Below are 14,498 nucleotides of genomic sequence, written 5' to 3' on the forward strand. Positions count from 1 at the left end.
TATTCTGATAATAATTCACCTTTTAAAGGAAAAAGTAGGTGTCTGACTCAGGGTTACTAGGCTAGAAGGAGATACTGTACAGAAATAGGAACTAAGCACAATTTCACATACTAGATAAATGAGATCCTTAGCTCCTTCTCTGAGTTCAGCTCTTGAATACCAACAGCCACACTTGAATATACCAGGCAAGAATGGGAAAAAAAACTAAACAACTTTTGAGAGAAAAGACATGCTGGCATTTGAAGATCCCCACCAAAAGCCAACTGACCACCAATCCCTTTACAGTGGAGTGTGCCAGTCAGCAAGTCCTGCCCGTGAACACAAATCTTCCAATAAGTTTTTAGTGCTTCACTTTTAAATAAAGACAAAGATTAGAAATTGAGAAACAGAGTTCCTGTCGTGGTTCAGTGGTTGACGAACCTGACTAGCTTCCATGAGGATGGGGGTTCTATCCCTGGCCTCACTTAGTGGGTTAAGGATCCGGTGTTACCGTGAGCTGTGGTATAGGTCACAGACGCGGCTTGGATCCCATGTGGCTGTGGCTGGCGTGAGCCAGTGGCTACAGCTCCAATTCAACCCCTAGCCTGGAAATCTCTATATGCCGAGGGTGCAGTCCTTAAAAAAGAAAGAAGAGGAGGTCCCGTCGTGGTGCAGTGGTTAACGAATCCAACTAGGAACCATGAGGTTGCAGGTTCGGTCCCTGCCCTTGCTCAGTGGGTTAATGATCCAGTGTTGCCGTGAGCTGTGGTGTAGGTTGCAGACGAGGCTCAGATCTGGCGTGGCTGTGGCTGTGGTGTAGGCCGGCAGCAACAATTCTGATTAGACCCCTAGCCTGGGAACCTCCATATGCCGCGGGAGCGGCCCAAGAAATAGCAAAAAGACAAAAAAAAAAAGAAGAAATTGAGAAAAACTTTTATTTTAAAAGGGGAGAGCAAAAATAATAATAATAATAATAATATCCTCAAGATACTCTACTCAAGAAATTAGAATGCTGGTAAAATGTCACAAATTAGGATGTGAATAAATTAGGTGAGAATATTCAAAGACAAGGCAATGTTCTAGAACAGAAATCGAAAGTGGAGATAGGAGTTCTCTTGTGGCACAGCAGGTTAAGGATCTAGGTCACAGACGAGGCTCGGATCTGGCACTGCTGTGGCTCTAATATAGGCTATCAGCCACAACTCCAATTCCACCCTTAGTGTGAGAACTTGCATATGCCAAAGGTGTGGCCCTAAAACAAAATTTATCAGACAGAGAAGTTCTCTTGTGGCACAGCAGTAAATAATATAAAATGTGCCAGATAAAAAAGTGCCAAGAATAATACTCAAAAGCAACATTTGGAGTTCCCTTCATGGCTCAGTGGTTAACAAATCCAACTGGGAACCTTGAGGTTGCAGGTTTGCTCTCTAGCCTTGCTCAGTGGATTAAGGATCCGGTGATGCCATGAGCTGTGGTGTAGGTTGCAGACGAGGCTCAGATCTGGCGTGGCTGTGGCTGTGGTGTAGGCCGGCAGCAACAATTCTGATTAGACCCCTAGCCTGGGAACCTCCATATACCACAGGATCGGCCCTGGAAAAAGACAAAAAAAAAAAAAAAAGCAACATTAGAACCTAGGGATCAATGGTATTGTCTTCAAAAGTTTAAATTATGTCTTGGGTGACAATAGAATAAAGTCATTTTTAGACATGCAAGTTCTCAAAAGGTTTTCTTCCTGTTCACTGGCTCCAGCTTCCAGCTGCTAGATGAATGCCATCAAAACAAAGATAAGATGTAGCATCTAGAAATGGGATCAAATACAGCAGTGAGATAAGGGAAGCCCCAAGATTACAGCTGTGACGTGACCTGGTAGCCAGTCCAGACTGATCGTCAGAGGGCTAGACTTAAGGTTCTCTGACAGGTTGGGCTGTGTAGATAATTGTGTTGTGGGATGTTTTACAGACCTATGGAGAAGGTGAGAAGACTTAATGCTGGGAGAAATTCAGGCAAATGGGAAGAGGCAATTGTCAGGAAAAAAGTTGTATAAGAAAGGAAATGTTTCCTGAGCCAAGTACATGCACCAAGATAATATTTCATCTTTTCCTGGATTACATTCATAAATATTTGTACTATTCCACTGCTTTGGTTTTCTGTGGCAACTTAATTTTATGTTGGGTTTCTTCTGCCTGTCATCTGTTTCTATCATTTGTTCTTAGTTCTTTTAATCTTTTTGTTTGCTTTTCTCATTTCTAATCTGCGTTCCTTAATGTGCTTCCTGTGATGTCCAAACTTGCTTATGTTCCTTTTAATGTAGTCTTCATTTCTGAAATGTTAAGGGAGAGGGTGGTTTCTGTTTCCTAAATTCTACCAATTTCTGTTTCACTTCAGGGCCGTTGCTTCCCTGAATTCTTGTATTTCTTAGCCGCATTTACTTCATTAGATTTTTAAAATCCATGTTGGAAATGTCGGTATATTATTTTCAACTGCTTTGTGGGAACATTTTTCTTCTGAGTTTTCTCCAGGGAAACTCTAGGTAAGTTTTGCTACTGTATTTTTAATTACAGTATCTTTGTACAAATGCTGCATATATGCCTTTCTATTTATTCATATTTGAAACAGTTTTTCCTAGACCACTTACCAGCAGGAAGATGAAAGGGAAAGACCCTGTGCAGTTTTCTCCCCTCCCACCTCTGTGGCTCCAGTGAATTGTCTCCTTAAAAGTTGCAGCCATGGGTCCGCTCTGAGATGTGACCTTGTCCAAAAGTTCTGTACCAGCTCTGAGCTCCCTTGTTTGGTTCCTTCATCTGCTACATTAGGGAACCTAACACCTGCTTTCATGGATATCCCCTAACTTGCTTTCTGAAAGACATGGACTCTGCACCCCCTAGGTACCTGGCACACCTTCCCTCCCTGCCTTTCCCAGCACTCAAGCTTGGTTAGACATCCCCACAGCAGTTTCCACTCAGGGTTTGGCTCTCTTCTCAGAGTGAATATTTGTGGATGATTTCTGAGATCTGCTGCCATCAACTCCCTTCCTCACTCTGTTCTTCCCCCACAGCACTCAGTTGGCCTCCCATCCAGGACCATACTTCCACTCACTGTGGGACATGTGCATTTTCTCTGCCTCCCTACTTTCACCTAAGATACTGTTTGTAGGAGTCAGTGTTCATGTTTTTCTTTTTTTTTTTTGCTCCCTGTGATTTCCAGAAGAAGTAGAAAGATCCAGAACCAGGCTGTTAACGTTTCTACCAGAATCAGAAGCCTAAAGGAATCTTTTACACATGTATTTGATCATGACACTCCCCTGCATGAAAGTCTTCTCTTCAAATTGTATTTAGAATGTAATCTAAATCTTTAATATGTAAAATCTTGAATATGGCCTGCAGTGAGTTCTAAAGTGCAGTCTGTACTTACCAACTGTACAGCAGACTGTCCTCCACTCTCCCATAAGCCCTTCCCCTCCACACTCATCTTTCAGTTTCTTAAGTAAGTAATCATTTTATATGAGTCAGTGTCCAGTCAGGAGACAGAGACCAAGGCTAAAATTTGAAAAGGGAAATTTTAATGTAAATAATGGTTAAAGAGTAAAAGGTTAACTAAAAGAGAACCAGAAGTTGCAGGTGCAAAAACAATTGTTATGGATAGAGTGGACAATGCGGGATCTAAGTGTTTAGGAGAGCACTGATTTTCTGGCCTCTTCAAAGTGGGCTTAATTACCAAGGAATGTGCAGCCTGGTGAAGAAATGTGCCAGAGGGTATGGGCCAGAGCCGGTCCTTAGAAGCTGCCTGCCATTGTCAAAGGTTGGGAAACTGGAGATGGTAATTTAGAAATGGTCCACCAGGTGGGGGAGCTAGGGTCACCAGATTTAGCAAGACCACAATCCCAAGTATTGCATGAAACATACTAAAAATTATTTGTTGTAAAACTGAAATCCAAATTTAACTGGGTGTCTTGTATTTTATCTGGCAGTCCAAAGCTGCCGTGGAAGCAGCTGCAGGTGTGAAAAGTGTGGCCTGAGAGTGCAGTTGGGGCAGGTCCTGGGAACCACTGAGGGGAGCACCACTGGGTCTTCTGTGCACTGGTCCACTGGCTCCGGCAGTGAATAAAAAGAAAAAGAACCAGGACCCGTAAGGGGTGAGGCTTCCTGTCACTATCACCTTGCATTGTTCCCCCATTGCCACTATTGATGAAGCCTGAGACTTAGCCAACTGGCAGAGGAGAAATGTTTCACAAAGCAAGGCAAAGAAGGGTGGCATGGGGACCCAGACTCCATTTCAGAGCCCTGCCGCCTGAATGCCTTTTGTCTGCTCTTTGTCTTCAACTCTCCTCTTAAATGTTTCTTCGTCTAAAAAGCCTTCCTTCTATTACCTACAATCTAGATCAGTAGCCTCTCAAATCATCCTATACTTTTGCTTTATAGCATTTGTCACAATTTTAAAGTTATGTATTTCTGTGATTATATCTTGAAAACTCATGTTCCCCACTAAACTAATATATAGTGACTGTTTTCTTCAATGCTGTATGTACCCAGTAGGTAGTAAATAGTAGGTGCTCAATATATCTGTTGAATTAATTTAATTATCTCAATCCTGTCTTATCCAAATGGCTTTCTACCATTTGCTGATAGTACTACCAGCTGGAGTACCAAGTGTGAAGTGATAAAAGCTAAAATTAGAGGACCAAACCAGGGCTAATTCGTTCTGTCATGTCAAATAATTTGAAATTTTTTTTAAATCTTAAAGGTCCTAGGGAGCCATTGATCTAATACATTTTCAGTCAAGATGTCTTCCAGGTTCCTGGCATGAGCCATGAATGGATGGTGGGGCTAATTACTGGAGTGGGAAAAGGAAGAAGGGGAGTTCGTAAAAATAACATGGAAGCTGGTTAGAGGGCAGAAGATGAAAGCTAATGATTTCTGCCTTTGAAAATGTGGAGCTTGGACATGTGTGACATTCAGGTAGAAATATCCAGTGGGTAATGATAGGGAATCTGGAAGGGAGATCCAGGCTGGAAGAGAGACGAGAGTCACCAGCCTTTAGGTGGTAATTCAGCCCATGGAGTGGCAGTCACCCAGAGAGATGCCAGAGTGAGAAAAGGACTGAGGACAGAACTCGTAGGTCCATCAAGCTTTAGGAGGGTAGAGACACAGAAGTTGGCAAAGGAGAATGAGAAGGAGCTCCCTGACAGGCAGGAGAAATACCGAAAGTCCATGATGTAGAAATCAAGGAAGAAAAAATTCAAGGAAATAGAAGTAGTCAAGAGCAGAGAGAAGTTGGTGAAAAAAAAGGTTGTGGAAAACAAGTCCACTGGATTTAGCAATAAGGAAGTAATTGGTAACATTGAGCATTTTCAGTGAAGTAGTGGGAGCAAAATGTGAACTGCGGTGGGTTAAGGACTGGGAAGTGAGATAGTTATCAGGAGCAGACTGCCTTCCCAGTTCATTGGGCTGTAGAGAGAAAGAAGAGAAGAAAGAGGAGATGGGCTTAAGAAAGCAATATTTTTTTAAATGTCAATATAATAAACTATGAATAAATCATAAAAGTAAATGACTGCTAAAAAAAATAACCCCACTATTCACCCATTTGGAAATACACAACAGAAAACATTCATCTCTGTTTTGTATTTAAAAAAAAAAAAAAAAAAAACTGGAAGGGAGTTCCCTGGTGGCACAGCAGGTTAAGGTCCAGAGCTGTCACTGCTCTGGTCTCGGATTGTTGCTGTGGCGTGGGTTCAGCCCCTGGCCTGGGAATTTCCACATGCTGCAGGCTTGGCCCCCAAAAAAATAAATAAATAAAAAATAAAAATGGAACCAAGGTTAAAGAATACATTTGTGTGCGTGTGTATATTGTTTCTCTAGGATCTTTGGGATTGAATGATGGATTAAAGAATGTAAATTGTAAAACTTGTATTATATATTGTCAAATTGCCCTCTTAAAAAGCTGTACCATTTTATACTCCAACCAATAATGTCCAAAAGCGCTCATTTGCCTCTACTTTTACCAATGCTGATTGTTATTAAGCTTTTATTTTTGCCAATCTGATGCATGTATCATGATCTCCTTCGTTGTATTTCCCTGATTGTAAGTAAACTTAGTTATCTTTTTCCATGATAATTGGCTATTTGTGTTCCTTTTCTGTGATGTGTCTGTTGTCCTTTGTCCATTTGACCTTCAAGGACCTTAGACATTATAATAACCACATATAGAATAAATATATTTTATATGTCTTTAGAAAGGAGAGATGGAATAAAAATGAGAGGAAGAAGTGACTATCAAATGATTAGGCAGATTATTAAGCTGATGGAACCTCTAGAAATTAAAAATACAAAAGCCAGGAGTTGCTATTGCGGCGCAACGGAAATGAACCCATCTAGGAACCATGAGTTTGCGGGTTTGATCCCTGGCCTTGCTCAGTGGGTTAAGGATCCGGTGTTGCCGTGAGCTGTGGTGTGGGTGGCAGACACAGCTTGAATCCCGAGTTGCTGTGGCCCTGGCATAGGCTGGCAGCTACAGGTCCAATTAGACCCCTAGCCTGGGAATCTCCATATGCCGCGGGAAGCAGCCCTAGAAAAGGCAAAAAGATATATATATATATATATATATACACACACACACACATATATATATAATATATTTAAACTGGAGTTCCATAAAGAGAGAAAACAAGTTGGGATGGGCAAGATTCGAAAAGATAATGGCTGAAAGTTTTCCACAATTATTGAAAGGAATTCTGAGATTCAGGAACTACGGTGGGACATTCCCTGGTGGTCTAGTGGTTAGGATTCATTCAGTGCTTTCATGGCTGTAGCCTGGGTTCAATCCCTGGTCTGGGAACTGAGACCCCAATATCCAGCCACTACACACCATGACAAAAAAAAAAAAAAAAAACCCACAATGAATCCCAAGAAAGATTAATAAAATGAAACCCATGGTTACATAGGCAAGTTGCAGATTATCAAAGACAGATTTTTAACATAGCAGAGGGGGAGTTCTCTTCATGGCTCAGCAGTTAATGATCCTGGCCTCTCTCAGTGGGTTAAGGATCCGGGGTAGCAAGTAGCAGAGGGAGGAAAAAAAAGACTACTACAATGATAAATGTGTGTAATTTAATCTCAAACAATAATGATGCCTTTTTCTAAGGGAGAACTAAAAAACTAGGTAATGACAATACATGTGACAGAAGTTGATTAAAATGTTTTAAGATCACTATATTTTTTCAGAAGAATGACAGAAAGATTTATAAGCTTTGGCCTTGAGTTAAAATGTAAAGAATGGTCACTAAAATAATAGAAATAGCACATATAACTTTCCAAAAGAGGAGCTACCCCCCAAAAAATTCAAAAGAAGGTAGAAAAGAAAGCTGGGAGTTCCCATCGTGGCGCAGTTGTTAACGAATTGACTAGGAACCATGAGGTTGCGGGTTCGGTCCCTGCCCTTGCTCAGTGGGTTGACGATCTGGCGTTGCCATGAGCTGTGGTGTAGGTTGCAGACTCGGCTCGGATCCCGCGTTGCTGTGGCTCTGTCGTAGGCCGGTGGCTACAGCTCCGATTAGACCCCTAGCCTGGGAACCTCCATATGCCACAGGAGCGGCCCGAGAAATAGCTAAAAAAAAAAAAAAGAAAGAAAGAAACAAAGCTGGACAAAGGAATCAAAAACATAGTAGAAATAATACCAAATGGGGGTTCCCGTCGTGGCTCAGTGGTTAACAAATCCGACTAGGAACTATGAAGTTTCGGGTTCGATCCCTGGCCTTGCTCAGCAAGTTAAGGATCTGGTGTTGCTGTGAGCTGCTGTGGCTGTGGTGTAGGCCGGCAGCTACAGTTCCAATTAGACCCCTAGCCTAGGATCCTCCATGTGCCTCAGTTGTGGCCCTGGAAAAGACAAAGAGACAAATAATAATAATAATTCCAAATGGATTAATAAGCATAAGCAATGTACTAAGCTAATAAGTTAAAAGAGATTCTCTAACTGGATTTTTTTAAAAATCCAGTTGTTCCTTACAAGCAACATCTAAAACAAAAGGATGCAGAAATATATATATGTACCAGGAAACTAATTGAAGCTGATGTAGCCAAATTAATAGCAAACAAAATGTACAAACATCTGTTAAGCACAGATGGAATACTTAAAATATTGGTGTAAAAAGATCAAGCATAGGGGGTCTCCACTGTGACTCAGTGGGATAAGAACCCAATTAGTATCCATGAGGGTTCGGGTTCAATCCCTGGCCTTGTTCAGTGAGTTAAGATCCAGCATTGCTGCTAGTTGTGGTATAGGTCGCAGATAACGGCTCAAATCTAGGGTTGCTGTGGCTGTGGTGTAGGCCAGCAGCTACAGCTCCGATTCAGTCGTAACCTGGGAATGTCCATATGTGGCCCTTAAAAAAAAAAGTCACAGTGGGGAGTTCTCTGGTTGCCCATTGGGTTGGGGATCCAGCAGTTATCATTACTGTGGTTCAGGTCACTGCTGTGGAATAGATTCAATCGCTGGCCCAGGAACTTCCCCATTCTGTGCATGAAGGCAAAAAAAAAAAAAAAAAAAAAAGAAAGAAAAAGGTCACAGGGTAAAGAAGTGAGGGAAGCTGAAGAATAATTATTGTCAATTGGCAAAATCAAAGACTGTGAATATTTGTTTTAATGTGTGAATAGCACACAAATTCTTTTTATTGGAAATGCTTTTAAATCTCAGAAGCTAGTATTCATCTATCAACAGATAAATAAAGCAGAACTTCTATGAGACTAAAAAAAAGTAGCTTATATTTTCTGACATAAAGAATTTAGGAGTTCCCGTTGCAGTGTAGCAGAAACAAATCCGAGTAGTTTTCACAAGGATGCAGTTTCGATCCCTGGCCTCGATCAGTGGGTTAAGGATCCGGTGTTTCTGTGAGCTGTGATGTAGGTCACAGATGCGGCTTGGATCCTGTGTTGCTGTGTCTGTGGTGTAGGCCAGCAGCTGCAGCTCTGATTCGACCCCTAGCCTGGGAATCACCATATGCTGCAGGTGTAGCCCTAAAAAAATTTTTTTTAGTTTAGAAATCAATCAGAAAAATTTGTAGAAACTCCAATATATATGTGTTAAAAAAAAAAAAAAACCTTATGAGTCAAAGAAGATACCACAGTAAAAATTTTAGATTATTTAAAATGTCAATAAAAATACTATATATCAAGATTTGTAGAATGCAAGTAAAATGGCACTTTGAAAACAATGCATACCATTAAAAACTTATATAAGAAAAGAAAGGTGAGGGAGTTCCCATTGTGGCGCAGGAGAAATGAATCCAACTAGTATATGTGAGGGTGCAGGTTCAATCCTTGGCCCTGCTCAATGGGTCAGGGATCTGGCATTTCTGTGAGCTGTAGTGCAGGTTGCAGACGAGGTTCTGGTCCTGCGTTGCTGTAGCTGTGTCGTAGGCCAACAGCTACAGCTCTGATTGGACCCCTAGCCTGGGAACTTCCATGTACTGCAAGTGTGGCTCTAAAAAGCCAAAAAAAAAAAAAAAAAAATTAATGAGTAATTGAATTGGGAGTTCCCTGGTGATCTGGTGGTTAGAATTCCTGGGTTCTACCCCTGGTCTGGGACAGGAGATTCCACATCAAGCCATCGATTGCCATGGCCAAAAGAAAAAAAAAAAAAAAAGAGTGCTGTTTCCTGCTAACAAGTTAGAAAAAGAACAATAAGGAAGGTAATTGAAAATGAAAACATAATAAACTAGCTCAAATGAGCCAAAAGTTTGTTCTTTTGCAGAGACTAATAATATATTTAACATGGTGAAATTGATCAGGGGAAAAAGAGAAATCACAAATAAAAAATTAGGAACCAAGAGAGGGCTTTCCAGCCGAGTCTACAACCTACAACACAGTTCATGCCAATGCTGGATCCTTAACCCACTGAGCTAGGCCAGGAGTTGAACCCAAGTCCTCATGGATACTAGTTAGGTTCCCACTGAGCCACAATGGGAACTCCCCTAGAGACATTCTTAAGGTCAAAGATAAAGTTATCCACTATTACCATATAAATTAATATTCTGAACTCTTGACAATTAGAAAATACTAAAAAAAAAAAAAAAACTTGGACAGCCACAGGTAAAAGAATGAAATTATAACACTCCCTAACACCATACACAAAAATAAACTCAAAATGGATTAAAAACCTAGATATAAGACCAGACACTATAAAACTCTTAGAGGAAAACATAGGCCAAACACTCTCCGACAGAAACCACAGCAACATCTTATCAGATCCGCCTCTTAGAGTAATGACAATAAAAACAAAAATAAACAAATGGGACCTAATTAAACTTAGAAGTTTCTTCACAGAAAAGGAAACCCTGAACAAAACCAAAAGACAACATACAGAATGGGAGAAAATCTTTGCAAATGAATCAACTGACAAGGGATTAATCTCCAAAATTTATAAACACTTCCTACTGCTCAATACCAAAAAACAAACAACCCCATCAAAAAATGGGCAAAAGATCTAAACAGACAGTTCTCCAAAGACGACATGCACATGGCCAAAAAACACATGAAAAGATGTTCAACATCACTCATTATTAGAGAAATGCAATCAAAACCACTATGAGGTACCACCTTATACCAGCCAGAAGGGCCATCATCAAAAAGTCTACAATCAATAAGTGCTGGAGAGGGTGTGGAGAAAAAGGAACACTAGTACACTGTTGATAGGATTGCAAATTGGTGCAACCTCTGTGAAAAACAGTATGGAGATTCCTCAGAAAACTCAAAATAGAACTACCATTTGATCCAGCAATCCCACTCCTGGGCATCTATCCAGAGAAAACCATGACTCACAAAGACACATGTACTCCGATGTTCATTGCAGCACTATTTTCAATAGCCAAGACAACAATCTAAATGTCCATCAACAGAGGCCTGGATCAAGAAGATGTGGTACATATACACAATGGAATATCACTCAGCCATTAAAAGGAACAAAATACCACCATTTTTAGCAATATGGATGGACCTAGAAATTATTCATGCTAAGTGAAGTCAGTCAGACAATGAGACACCAACATCAAATGCTTTCACTGACATGTGGAGCCTGAAAAAAGGACAGAATGAACTTCTTTGCAGAACAGATACTGACTCACAGACTTTGAAAATCTTATGGCTTCCAAAGGAAACAGTTTGGGGGGTGGGGGGATGCTCTATAAAATTGGATTGTGATGATCATTGTACAACTACAAATGTAATAAATTCATTGAGTAATTTTAAAAAGTTAATCATTAACAAAAAATAAAACAAAAAATAATGAGAGAATTAAGTGAAGTGACTAGGTAAAAAATATTAACATGCTGAAAATTAACATACTATGGGAGTTCCTGTTGTGGCTCAGCAGAAACAAATCTGACTAGTATTCATGAGGATGCAGGTTCAATCCCTGGCCTCGTTCAGTGGGTTAAGGATCCAGCATTTCCATGAGCTTTGGTGTAGTTAACAGATGCTGCTTGGATCCTGCGCTGCCGTGGCTGTGGCATAGGCCAGCAACTACAGCTCCAATTCGACCCCTAGCCTGGGAACCTCCATATGCCTTGGGTGCGGTCCCAAAAAAAAAAAAAAAAATTACATACCATAACAAACCACTACTTGAGACAATTACGCAATTCTGAGAATTCTATTTATGAGAAGACCGCTCAGAAATTACTTCTATGATGGCAATACTTCTTCAAAGTCTCTTCTATGAAGAAGGAAAAAACATGAGTGTCTGGCTTGGAAGAAAGAAATCTCTTTTATTTATATGGAGTTCCCAGGCCAGGAATCATATATGAGCCACAGTTGTGACCCACACCACTGCTGCAGCAACCCTGGATCCTTGAATCCACTGTGCCAGGTGGGTATGGAACTTTCATCCTGGTGCTGGCAGAAACACTGCCAATCCCCTTGTGCCACGGTGGGAACTCTAAGAAACCTCTTTCAGAATGGGGCTGCTTGATAGCTTCCTTCCTGACTGGAACATACAATGTGTCACCACTGAAAACCCACAGATCTCTTAGGATGCATTTGGGCAACTCCATTGAAAAAAAATGTAAACACTCTCTCAACAACAAGGTCTCTCAATTGTGGTACTATTGATATTTTGGTCCAGATAATTCTTTGTTGTAAGGGCTGTCCTGTGCATTGCAGGATCTTTAACAACAGCCATGGTGTCCATTAGAGGTGTAGCAGTGCTCCCAGTTGAGAAGAGCTGCTTTAATCACTTGGCACTACAACAATCAAAAACACAACCAGGCATTGAGACCCCACAGTATTATTAGGTGATCATCTAGACAATCCAGGATATACTGATGATCATTTAAAAACTTATAAATTGAGGAGTTCCTGTCATGGCACAGTGGTTAATGAATCCGACTAGGAACCATGAGGTTGCAGGTTCGATCCCTGGCCTTGCTCAGTGGGTTAAGGATCCGGCGTTGCCATGAGCTGTGGTGTAGGTCACAGACGCATCTTGGATCTGGTGGTGCTGTGGCTGTGGTGTAGGCAGCTACAGCTCCGATTTGACCCTTAGCCTGGGAACCTCCATATGCTGCAGTTGCAGCCCTAAAAAAAAAGAAAAAAAAAAAACCTTATAAATTGAAATAAGCAAAATTGGAAAAATTTCCTGGAAAAAATGTGCCCACCTCCCCCTACCTCCAGTTTAAGAAACAACATAACAAACCTTAATCTTGGAAAAGTCCATTTGTCTTATTAATAGTTGAGAAGACTAAGGTTCTGCTAACTAAAGAATGTCACTCACCATCTGGTTCCACAAGGTTAAAGTCATTATCCACTGCAGTCACAGACTTTCAGTTTGCAGATTAGGATTGAGGTACTCTCTGCTCTGGGAAAACTGGCAAAACAGGACTTCAGATAAATATTTTCAGAAGAAGATTTTATGAATCCATTTTTTTGTATCTTCCCATACTTAGAAGAGCACTAAAATTACTAGCTAAGATAGCTGTGTCCTGTGACCAGAAGCAACCTTCTAACAAGATGTGTGCTTGATTGCACATACTCCTTCTCTTAGATATATGACCTCCCTCCATATCTTTTTGGAGCTCTTCCTCAGAACTATCTGAGAGGCTGTCTCTGGGCTTATAGTCTTATAACCCAGAATACAACTGAACCACAGTTCTCACCTTTTTATTTATTCATACTATTTCATGTGACAGTTCTCAGCCACCCAGTCCACAGTGCCATCACTAATAAGGAGCAGTATGAAAGCCAAAGGTGTAGGAAATCTCATTCCAGAGTTTTCCCACACACAGGCCTCACCCTTGACACATTTTAACTCATGAACTATTGTCAACAAAGAGTATTCAGATTTATTCTGTGTGATTCCAATAATCAAAACTAGGTCACACCAGAAGCCAATAACAACTCATTATAAGGGAAACATTCAAGTAATATGTCAGAGTGTAATTAAGGGAGAAAAAGATGACCTGATGCAAACACACAAGTGATAGAAACAACGAATTCTTTGGTGAACAAGACTCCCTTGACAGAACACTAAATCGCTCGCATCTGACATCTGCTAATAATGCAGAAAATCTAAGGAGATTTTTTTCATCAATGGTCAATGGAATTCTACTCAGACTTAGGACTCGCTCAGGCCTAAAACAGTGACGACTAATCCTAGAGCTCTGGGCTTCCAGCACCAGCAGGGTCGGCCAGAAGCACTCTAGGCACAGCAAAGAACCTAAACTGTACAGTCGTCAGGTCAGCGTAGATTCCACCATCGGATTCCGCAGCAATAGTCAGCCGGCTCCAAAAGGAGGAAACTACAACTCCCGTCAGACAACGCGAGCCCAGGTAGGCGTGCTCTAGCCGCGCGTGGGCGGCTCTGACCAATAGCGACTGTCGTTACAGCGAACAGTTTGGCCGCGTTTGTAAAAGGACGCGGCAGGAGAAGAGAGAGGAGGTGAGGGCGGTCATCAGCGTGGGGGCCTAGGGCCGCGGGGTGGGTTGCGCAGGGCAGGTAAGGGGGGCTGTGCTAAAAGAAGGGGGGTGCGGCTATGGGACAAGGACGTAGAGCCGGGAGTCCCGGCGCATAGCGTGTCCCGAGGGCAGGGTACCGGCCAGGTGATGCTTCTGCTCGGGCCTACTTAGGACCGGAAGTAAGCGGTCGCGCGGGGAGGCTGCCGGGAAGCTGGTCCCGGGTAGTGCGTCAAGGGGCAGGCGGTCCCGGAAGCCAGGTGGGAGGTGATCGTCCTGCAGGCCGCGTGACTGGGCTGTGGTCGGCTTAGCCCCGGTGGCCTTTCTCCATTATCCTGAGGCATCGCAGGGCAAATGGAAGCACCCCGGACCTGGAATTGAGAGTCCTGGCTTATGGTCCTGCCCTTTCCTCTCACTTGTGGTTTGACAAGGAATCCAGATTGCAAACTCACGTTAAGTTATCTGGAGACTGGCTGAGGGATGTTAATCAAATCACTACTTTCTCTGAGCCAACTTCTTCATCTCCAAGATGGGTAAAATAGTACCTACTTCACAGGATCGTGGTGAGCAATACATAGCAATACATGA

General features: G+C 41.9%; 1 protein-coding gene and 1 long non-coding RNA gene across 2 annotated transcripts in view; both read left to right on the forward strand.

The window, feature by feature from the left end:
* Window positions 1-784: 784 nt before the first annotated feature.
* LOC146404738 (uncharacterized) lies at window positions 785-6,087 on the forward strand. Its single transcript, XR_014841736.1, has 2 exons — window positions 785-2,509; window positions 2,596-6,087. It is a non-coding gene; the product is annotated as an uncharacterized LOC146404738 (long non-coding RNA).
* Window positions 6,088-13,843: 7,756 nt separating this feature from the next.
* The window catches only part of C3H2orf42 (chromosome 3 C2orf42 homolog), a 28,530-nt gene continuing 27,875 nt past the window's right edge, over window positions 13,844-14,498 (forward strand). The window contains 1 exon segment of the mRNA NM_001243818.1: window positions 13,844-13,896. The gene's annotated coding sequence lies outside the window, so the exon portion shown is untranslated.

The sequence above is a fragment of the Sus scrofa genome, chromosome 3 (genome assembly GCF_054392235.1).
Source record: "Sus scrofa isolate SSC_HxYL_T2T_F1_AM1 chromosome 3, Sscrofa_HxYL_maternal_Yorkshire_Landrace_v2.0, whole genome shotgun sequence".
In the NCBI taxonomy this organism is placed as follows: Eukaryota; Metazoa; Chordata; class Mammalia; order Artiodactyla; family Suidae; genus Sus; species Sus scrofa.